This window comes from Lottia gigantea (genome assembly GCF_000327385.1).
Source record: "Lottia gigantea unplaced genomic scaffold LOTGIsca_76, whole genome shotgun sequence".
In the NCBI taxonomy this organism is placed as follows: Eukaryota; Metazoa; Mollusca; class Gastropoda; family Lottiidae; genus Lottia; species Lottia gigantea.
The window spans coordinates 1164221-1174966 of record NW_008710536.1 but is presented as its reverse complement, the minus strand read 5'-3'; positions in this window follow the sequence as shown (position 1 = coordinate 1174966).

Below are 10746 nucleotides of genomic sequence, written 5' to 3'. Positions count from 1 at the left end.
TTGTTCTTTGTTTCAAATTCATGTTTAAAATTCACTCTAAATAAAATATGACACAACTTTGCTTGTTTTTTCACATCAACATAGGGGCGGAATTTGCCCAACACATTTTTATTCTGAATTGATTTAAAAGCGCCTGTTTTGATCGAGATAGCAGTGGATTCATAAGCATGAAACACATTAGTATTTTTATAGTTCATAAAATTATGTTTTTCTTTTAAAAATTCGTCAATAAGAAATAAAATCGATTGGGAATTTTTGGTGTATTCACAATCAACTAACTTTCCATTTTGAAAAACACTTTGTACAAATCTTTTTCCATCGGTCACCTGCCGAAGAATTACATCATCCGGTCGATTCCAAAAGGCAGAAGTCTCCAAGACAAACACGTGGTGATAAGCTATCCGAAGTTCTCTATGGCCGTACTTGTTAAGAGACACACTCACAAAATTCTTTGCAATTTTCGCATGTTCGGCACAACAAAAAATTATGAATAGATGAAATAAAAAAGCCACAAACGACACGGTATAAAACATTTTAACGACATTGACAATATTCTGTTAACAGGTTGTAATGGAAATTGAGAAAGATCGTCTGCTTCAAGCCGTCTGTTGAGAATAAATCTACCCAGCACGCGTCGTACACTTTTTTACTATCCAACCTTGTTGATTGAAAATGAATAAGATTTTGACTGTGTCGGTGAGTCAAACCAAATTACACGATATGGGGAGAAAGGTCGAACAATTTTTTTTTTTATAATTTTTGTATTTTCTCGTCTGCGTTCAGGATGAATTGCCGAGGTACGAAAATTGAAAACGAGGTTATGTCTTGGCCAATAGACAACCACCTTACAATAGGTCAAAAATGGTCGATTTTCATTGGTTTACTGGACGCCTGAAACTTTATAAGAATGAAAGTATTAAGCGATTGAGTAAGTTAACGTGAAAATAATACATTATAATGTAACCTTTCTTTACAAAACCTACCGCAGTAATCTTGTTCACATAAAGGTGATGTGGTACATTGAATATTTTTCACATCAATGCGCTTTTATCTAAAGATGGCATACCCATAAAAAAAATCTAAATGAAGCGAGAAGTATCTATTGAGAGCAGTTTCATTTTTAGGTGGGACCCATTCAGTAAATTTCCAAATGAATTTGCCAGCTTTTAGTCTTTCAGTCAGTCATTACTTATTTGGACGATCTTGGGCTCTATCAGCTTGAAAACCAAGTATTTTTGGTTTATAAGTTCGCCTTTTTATACCGGGTATAATAGCTGAATTTCAGTTTGATAAAACCTCATCCGAAATAGATCGTTCAAATAAATACCAAAATTTAGTAAATTTAAGTAAACCAAGCATATTCTACACAGCACATTGCGCCTTCCAATTGAGTCTTCAATATATCTAAGGGTATAAGTAATAGTACACAAAAAATTATAAAGGGGAATCTATCTTTAATGTGTCCAGTGTATAGGTCTACAACGTTCTAAGTGAAGGCAATCAAATATAGAATATATTTTGTTACAAATTTTAAAAATCAAATTAAAAATCACACCTCTTCAACGAACTATGTGTGCGATCTAAGTAAATAGTCAACTGTATTCAAATGAAACATATTTTGACTAAATAAATAGTCTTTCAGTTGTGAAAAAATATTTTTGATGAACTAAATTATGTAAGAGGGGTAAATGAATGTAGACTTCCATCGTGTGAAATTTTCAAGTAGAATATTTTTATACTAAAAAATGAACAGATTAAAATTCAAAACCTTTATTTTTCATATTTGCTTGAAATAATTTGATTGCTAAAGGCAGGGCCAAATTTCATTTGTTAAAGGGACAAGTTCACCATTTTCGAGGGTATATTTGGGTCCTGAATATATGAAAATAGTCTTCAGAAGTACTAGAAATGTACAAATATCGCAGGAATTTCATTTTTTTTCCTATAATATTTCGCAAGATGGTATCAGTGGTTCCGAAAGAATAAAATTCTATTTTCTATACTTTTCAATCGTTTCGAATATTAAATGCGATTAGTTTTTGAAATTGGGGTAAAATTGTACGAATAGGTAAAGTAAACAGACTGACATGGAAGTCAAAAACAAGAATATAGGAAGGAGGGGAAGAATACCGAGTCGAAATTATAAGCGCTCTTGGTGTGTCTATAAGGTTAAAAAATAGTCTACCATCGAAACCGTAGTCTCCCTTTAAATTACTGTTTAGGGTGGTCTTATAGAACAGGAAATTAGACAAGTTTATCTAGGTGGTGACCCTGGACATTGTAGATTGTGGCCGAAAGCATAATGGGAAAGTTTGCGTGGGCAGATAAGAAGAATGACATATTACAGTTAGTACCATTCCCATAGTTTTTATATTTATATAGTAACATTAGTAGAATGGTTCTCCAAGAATTTCAGGAATTAAAAACAGTCGTATTCTGTTTGGTTATTTTCAGATATGATGTATGTTTGGGCTATTCCCTGTTTTTTTTTTTATTTTTGTGGGACCTATTGTAAACCAGTAATGAGAAAATTGCCTATGACTATGTGGAAACAGAAATGACATTCCAGAAAACGATCGGACATTTTTGTGTAAGATTATGAACGTATATACAATTTGTTATTTCAAAAGGAAGCGGGTTATTGATTTGTATTATAGCTTGCACAATAACATTCAACACCTGCAGCATTCCCACACCTAATGGTAATATGCTTTCAAATTTATCGACAAATACAAAGTAATCGAAGCATTGACGTGAAACGATGTACGATGAAAGAATGATTAACTAGGTAGACTAGGCATTCTTTGAGGCAAAACCGCCCTCCTCCCTTGACACATACATCATTATGTTTCCCCAAATTAAAAAAAAAAACTAATTAAGCCATTATTTGATGGCAAAATAGAGCGTGTGTCATTTTGGCCATCTCAGACGCACCGAAATCGTGAGGTAAGATGATATTAAAACAGTATGACGAGAACGTTTGGTGGGATCATCAAAACGATTAACGAAGCTAACATAATGTATTACATATGTATAGGTTAACTGTACCCAATATCCACAATGGTCAAGAATTGATCTATATGTTCAGTTGATTTATATAAAATGATAACTAGTTTTGTTAACATGTGGAAATGGTTGAATTGCGTCTTGTGATGATACTATGGAAGACAATTATGGCCTAAATTATTCTCGACATTGGCGACGATTTGGATATTTTTTATGGTCGCACCAAAAGTTTAAAAATTATTTTTCTTTCAACAGCATTATCTTGTTAACAATAGTAGCCCAAAATCTACGTGATTTATACAATCTTATTTCACCCGGTTCACATGGTAATTTTGGCATACACGAGGGCGTGCATTAATTTGTATTAGGCAATACCTTTGAAGATGGAACTCTTTTAGTTCCTAAGTAACAAATTTTTCACCAACCGAAATTAAAACCTCGCAACGACAAGATAAGAAAGAACGAGGGGGTTTAAAATGTGAATAATAAGTTGATCTTGATTGGTGCCGAATCACAAGTTATTTGCAAACTCTAAAATACAATTGAAAGCATGAATTGTGGCAACGATGTTCTTCCATACAGACTATAATAGGATATTTATTTATGATTCTTATTCCGTTATCATTAAAAACACACACAATCATCACTTGTTAAAAGAGACTCGAGAAATGAGTAGAACGTTTTGGGGTGTAGAACGGTAGTACGAATATGCTTTCAATCTAGTCTTTCGTGTGTTGAAAGGCAAGTTTTACACACTCGGAAATACTGACGGTTTAAAGAACATTATTTTAATAAAGGTTATTATTTGTAATAAATACTGATAATGGTATTACTAAACACACATGTTATACAGGTGATGATTATATGGGCATATAATATAGGAATACTGTTTAATGTAAATAATATGCTTTTTAATGTACATTTACATTTCTTTATTAGAATAAATAGAATTTTTTCTTTCAATCGGTCGGTTTCATACACATGAGCTGAGATTATGTTGTTATATGATGACATAGTTTGATATACATTCATGTTATAGGCAATTTCCTGATTTGGTAGAAACTCTGGTTTGAACTCTCATTTATATCTGTTGAGAGCATACTTGAATAGAAATGAAATCGAAATGTCATAAATTCGAAATTAGCAGTTTTAGTGTACAATCTGAACTTCATTGTTTCTGGGGTGTATGTTTAAGAATTTGTGGGATTAAGACGAAGAAATATATTCAATATAGCTCAACATTTCAAAATTCAAAATTAGTTCAAAAACATTTACATCATTTTCCTAGTCTAAAATACGTAAACATGTATTATACGTAATAGGTATATGTAATCATAGTGGTGCTTTCTTTAAGGCCATTTCGACGGGATATGCTCTCTGCGAGGTCCGATCTCTAACAATTCTTTTTATTTCGCTTACTGTTTTTAGTTCCTCTGCAACGCTACAACCGTTATAGATATCAGAAAAGATACCAAATATTTCGTCTATTGTTTTGTTTATTTTGGTAATAACCGAGGCATGTATTTTCTGTTCTGCATCTAGATATTTCTATCTTTTATCTGCCAACAATTACATGTGGTTTTTACTACCACAGAAATTCAAGGATTCCTCATTTCATCAACAGGTTTTTCGGTAATTACAATTCCGTAGATGATACGGTCTGAAGCCGAATCACACCAATATAATATGAGGCGCTTTCATTTCAGATTTTGTACACATCTTCACGATATCTTTGTTACATGATGACTTTTGCCATTAAAATATTAATACCTTTAAGATTAATGCTTTCAAAGGAGCATTCGAAGGTTATCAGCATTCTAAGTGGGAGACCAATTTTATTACAGTAGTTAAATTCAAAACGATACTATGTAATATCAAAAAAAGCTATTCCGAAAAAAATCACACGCCTTTCATTTAATCTGTTAACAATACAACGAATGCTTCTTTATTTTGTGTGTTTTCTTTGGAAAGCAATATGATCTGACGACCATTAAAAGAAAGACATGTTCAGAAATACATCTAGTAAAATGCTCAGCATGACCATATTCTGGATTATCACTATGGAACACTAAAGTCTTAAGCCTCGTACATTCACTAAAATAGGATGTGAAGCCTGGAAGACGATGCTAAAAAAACATGGAAGCAGCCAGGATTATGCACGCCCCTCTTATGCCCAATGTCTCATATACGACCCAATCGGATTGGCTCTGACCCGACCCGACTCTCGAAATTGAATTACATCACCAATCGCGTCAACCATCGGTTTAAGAAAGTCGATTCCAGATCATGGACTTGTGAAGAAACCCACAGAAGATAATCTAACTGAAATAGCTCAAGCTGTAAGTCAATCATATTAGTTTTCGTAAATTTGAAAGGCACCGAGTTAACAATATTACAAGAAAATGTCATAACATTAGAAACAATCTACATTAGCTTTTATTACTTAAAGACTTTACGTCATTAACCCATGTGATACCAATATCATAAATGATTACCACAAGTTGCAAGGAAATGGTGTCTAAATGTTACATCAGTCATATTTGTGGGCGTTAGAAGGTTAACCTTAGTCCTTTCGTGCCAAAATGTCAAACTGAAAACACGAAGTTCCAAATTGTTTTAAATTGTTTCATGCAGGCAGTTTATTAATTCCATGTAAATTATTGTGTCATATTGGTGCAAGACCCATTGTTTTGCATATTGTTTTCAATGAAAGCACTGAGAATAAAACAGTGGAAATCACAAGATGCCAAATACAACACAATAACCAAGTTTGCCTGTGATATAAGATAGCTGTTTGGTTGATATTGCCTAAAAAGATTAAACAGGATTCTTTTTTAAACGATCTTTATTTATCATTATCATAGGCGTTGACTATTTCGGAAATCCTTATGAATTTTTTTTATGACTTTATACTCTTGAAACTAAGAGGTCCTTTCCGCGAAAGAAAAAATGGTGTAAGATAATGTGTTATCGAAAGACTCTAGCCTACTTATCACATTTCTTAAAATGCTTAATTTGACACAATTTCAATTTCATTGGTTGAAAAGAGCGTTATTAGAACATAACAACGGTAGAAAACCTGTTAGATTGCAATATAAAAAGAAAATAATCTATGTTTAACTACATGCGAAATTGCATTGACTCTGCATTCGGTGTAGCCTCTGAAGAGACTTTTTGATTGATGAGTATGTTTCAAATAACCACAATTGTCAATCTATTCACACGGTGGAACAGTGGTATTTGTAAAGCATCAAAATTACCCATAATTGTCTAGTGCTGTGAGTCCTTATAATATGTGACTCATACTCCCCCCTCCCTTCCCACCTTATGATTCATAGAAACGCCACTACAGGCGGATACGGAAAAAATGTAGACAACCACACCACAAACCGGAATCCTTGATGACTCTTGAATTATCTGACAGAAACAGAAAAACAAGCACCACCCTTTAGAACATCCTCACAATATCAAGCTAATACAAACTTCGTCTTATATTTGTGTCACAGAAGTTCGTAAATGCAGCAGTTTGATTGGATTGTACGCTATCGAATACAACCAATCGGAAGCCTTAATGTTTATAGTCGTTTGATTGGCTGTTTTCGCGGCATATAATCCAATCAAATTACTGCGCTCTGTGATACAAAAATTGTGATAGCTTGACATTGTGAAGGTGTCTTTGGAATGGATCAGAGTAATATATTACATGATATTTCGCATGAAGTCTAAAATATCCTTGTTCCGAACGATAACAGATGTCTTGCATTAGAACTGTTGTACTGTAATATTCACACGTTTTCATGAATGGGTGGAATTTGCTGGACATGGTGCCGGCACGATACCAAATCAAACCTCATATCCTGGGCGGTTTTGGTGCATCCATCGACTGGTCGAAATATTGTAAGAGTAGAGTTCCATAGTTATAAATTTAACAGAAATGTCAAATCCCATGACAGATCAAGACGATAGTTTTTATGTCTATTTATTTGTTTTATTATTAATAAGATATCTCCAAGGAGATGAAATATGTTCTTTACTTGCATTAAAAGTGTGATTTTGAATTTTAAAGGACATATTTCGTCTGTTTTGGCGGTTTATTTGTTTCTTGAATATATGTTAATAGTCTTCAGGCGTACTGGAACTACACGAAAATCACATAATCCTTTCAAATTTCACTTATATTTCTATATACATGTATGTCTCTTCTATAATTATGGCGTAGTCTCAAGAAAAGACAAATCGTCACTTTAACTTTAAAACTTGGATAATTCTGAATAATGCAAATATAAGCTTGGAGTTGTGTCCCTTTATTAAGTATAAAAAAAGAAAGAAAAGGGATGTATGTTATCGCTCCTTGAAAAATAATTGATGAATTATATCCCTTTTGACACCAATTAGAGAGTTATTTCCCTTTAATATTGATGCAAAGAAGGTCTGAAAAGCACTGAATTCGGATTACGAGTATAGTAGGCCTATTGCTGTAAACGTGGCCTCAATATGTGTAAAACATGCTGTATGTACATGTTTTAAGGAAACTAGTAAATATTTTACATTAATTCCTCAGTGTGCTATAATATTACCACACCTAACTAAAATGTTTCTTTTATTTTCTTAACCCGAAATGCATACATCTGCAGTTCAGCCTTTAAAGGCAACGTCCCTTGCAATTTTGCATGTAACATTCGAATGCTATGCAATGATGTAATGATGCATTGATATCCATTGCATAGTTCTTTCGGGGAAATTTTCGGGATTGCAACGGAATACGATGACTGTGCAGTAAAAAGTGGGTTAAAAGTTCCACGAGCAAATGTGTACATTGGACAAGTGATAAAACAAACAACAAAATGGCGGATTCAAAACGTCATCCTTTAAAATCAGGACGGTATTAAATTCCAATCAAACAACCAACAGCACCGACTAAACCCACTGACTACAAATTCTCATGAAGTAATCTGGAGATTCTCTATTTAACAAAAATAGAAAAAATATGATGCACATGATAAGTATATTTATTTACAGGAAAGAATGTTCTCCATTTGAAGTTAATACTCCATTTTCGTAGTTCATTCCAATGGCAAATTTTTACCTCCGTCTACATCAGCACAAACAAAAGTAAAATATTAATTCTTACAGGACATGTTCGCAATTCGTTTGACCAATCGTACCTTAGTTTCAGAAATGGATTTTTTTTTAGCTGAGCTAATCAGGTATGGTGTTCACAGCTCATCGTCGAAATTAGAGCCTTCAAATCCATAAGTGTCAAGAAAAATCCTCGATTGAAAGTTAAAATGACGACTCGTGTTTTTCTTGAGACTACGACATTTATAGAAAATACATATAGATATGTAAACATGTAAATAAGTAACTATGGTTGTCATCAATTTTTGGTAAAATGAAACACTTTTAATCCATTTTCGAGAGAACAAGTTGTTATTTAATCCATATTCAATTCATATATACATAATATCTTAGCATGCTTTCAGCTTAATAGCTTCTTCAGAGATGATATATAGATTTGAAGAGTTAAATTTCTAGTTTAAGCTATAAATAAAGGGATAAGGCGAGTTTCGTATCGTTCTACTACTTCTGGAGACTATTTACAAATTCAAGATCAAATCAACACTCGAAAATGGCGAACCATGGACTTTAAAACTTTCACTTAATGTTTGTAGTCGGAATTATTTAATTGCTATGAGCTGAAAATCATGTATAGATAGACACGAATAGTTTCCTTTAATAATGCAGAAAGATCGTATGCATGCAATATGTGTTAAGAGCACGACCATTGCATTGCTAAATAATAACATAAAAGTAAAGATGTTTATTTCACTTTCTGTTATAAAAGAACCTTGATGTCATACCTACACAACTTGGTGAAATCTGAAAAAAAATGTAATTTCATATTATTTATTTAGAATTATTCAAACACTGCTAACGCTAGTGTGTACAGACTTCAAATAAAATGGGAAACTTTGATCCATTTAGTCAAGAGTTGTCATCCTTATTTCTACTTTCAAATCTCCAAGCAGCTATTCTTTATTTTGAACACCTTCTAATGACTGCTTCACATCGTCATAAAAGTGGTTTCAGACCTCTTGTTACTATGACACAAATAGGTTAATAGTTCTTCAAAAAATTGCCCTTCTTTCAACGAGAGCCTTGAACCCTGTCTATTGCAAGATTGACAAATTTCAATCATTCATTCAGTGAAGTTTGTCTAAAGCACGTTTGTGTGTTTTAAGTATATTTATAATAGAATTTATAACTGTATTTGCAAATAAACGAATCATCGCGGGATTTTAAGACTTAACACATTTTCATTCATAATAAAAGATAAATGTGTGAAAACAGAAAACGATTTCAATGAATTTATTTGTTTTTCTTTGGAGATAGATCTTAAGACTGACTCGTTTTTCACTAGTTATATTGGTAAAGTGAAAGTTTAAATGGTATTGTCGTCTAAATATTTCTTGTCCTACCTGATAAAGCTGACATAGCAAATTCAATGCGCGGTTTGTCTGTATTCAGTACACATAATATGTATACGCTTACTTGAACAAGTAAAGGTCTGCATAATATATGATAATAATATCATCATCCAAGCTTAGTAGTACCAATGGAGTTAATTTTTACCTAACGTTTCGTTGTATTTTACTATATAATACTCGCGTCTGACAGACTAGACGCTTATTTCCCTTACGTACCATTGACAGAGAAATCAGAAACATTTGGTTTTCATCCTGTTATTGCATGTGTTATAAAATCGCATCAGCATGAAAACGATGTACTAGATATCGAAAGTGAAACTTGGATTGGATCCCATGCAAATTTTTGGATCGTATAAAATGCTGCTACATATAAAATATATAGGATATAAATAACCCAAGTATTAACGACCAGAACCGCAAAACGAAAGTGGACATCTAAAAACAATAAAATGGCGAAATATAAGTTGTAGCTAATAGACTTTTCATACAAGGAATTATGTCAATCATAAGTGAGTCAGTATTTCATACTGCAAATTGGTATCAGATGTATTGAAGAGTAAAGTAAAGGTATTAGAACTTACAAAGTACTTAAAGGAAGGGGGATAACCTGCTGCAACGTTTTCACACTCTCATCCCAGACTACATAGAGCTTGTAGTTTTGATTATATCACTCTTTTCAGCACAATGATAAATATTTTATATCAAAGACAGCTCTACGACAAATTGCTACTGGGGAATATCGTCTGCTAAAACCCTAATGATTCAGATCATTTGTCGTGACCTAGCCTACGGAATTCCATCAACGGCAGAATTCGCATACTTGACCTGCAGGAAGCTTCTAGAGGCTTCCATTCGTGGTAAAAAATGGATACAAATGTATGCTGATAATAATTTGGCGCAGTCAAAACATATTACTACTTTCCATTAAATTTTTTTTACTCCTTGCTGTGCCATGTTTTGTCTTTTGGCATTATTATGTCGTAAAGATATGATAAGCTTTATAAGGCACCAAACTCAGCTATAACTATAAGATTAGCTTTACAATAATACAACATTTTCATTAAAAGACTAGTTTTATTCATAAGGGAATAAATTCAATTAAAAGCAATGTTTACTTGTATTCATGCTGTTACATTCTTGTATTGATTGGTTTAATAACAATAATCACTCAGTGTTATTTGACTACACATTAAAGGTAGAGATGGTTTTTTTTTGACATGACTATAATAACTCTTAGCCACAAGAATATCCC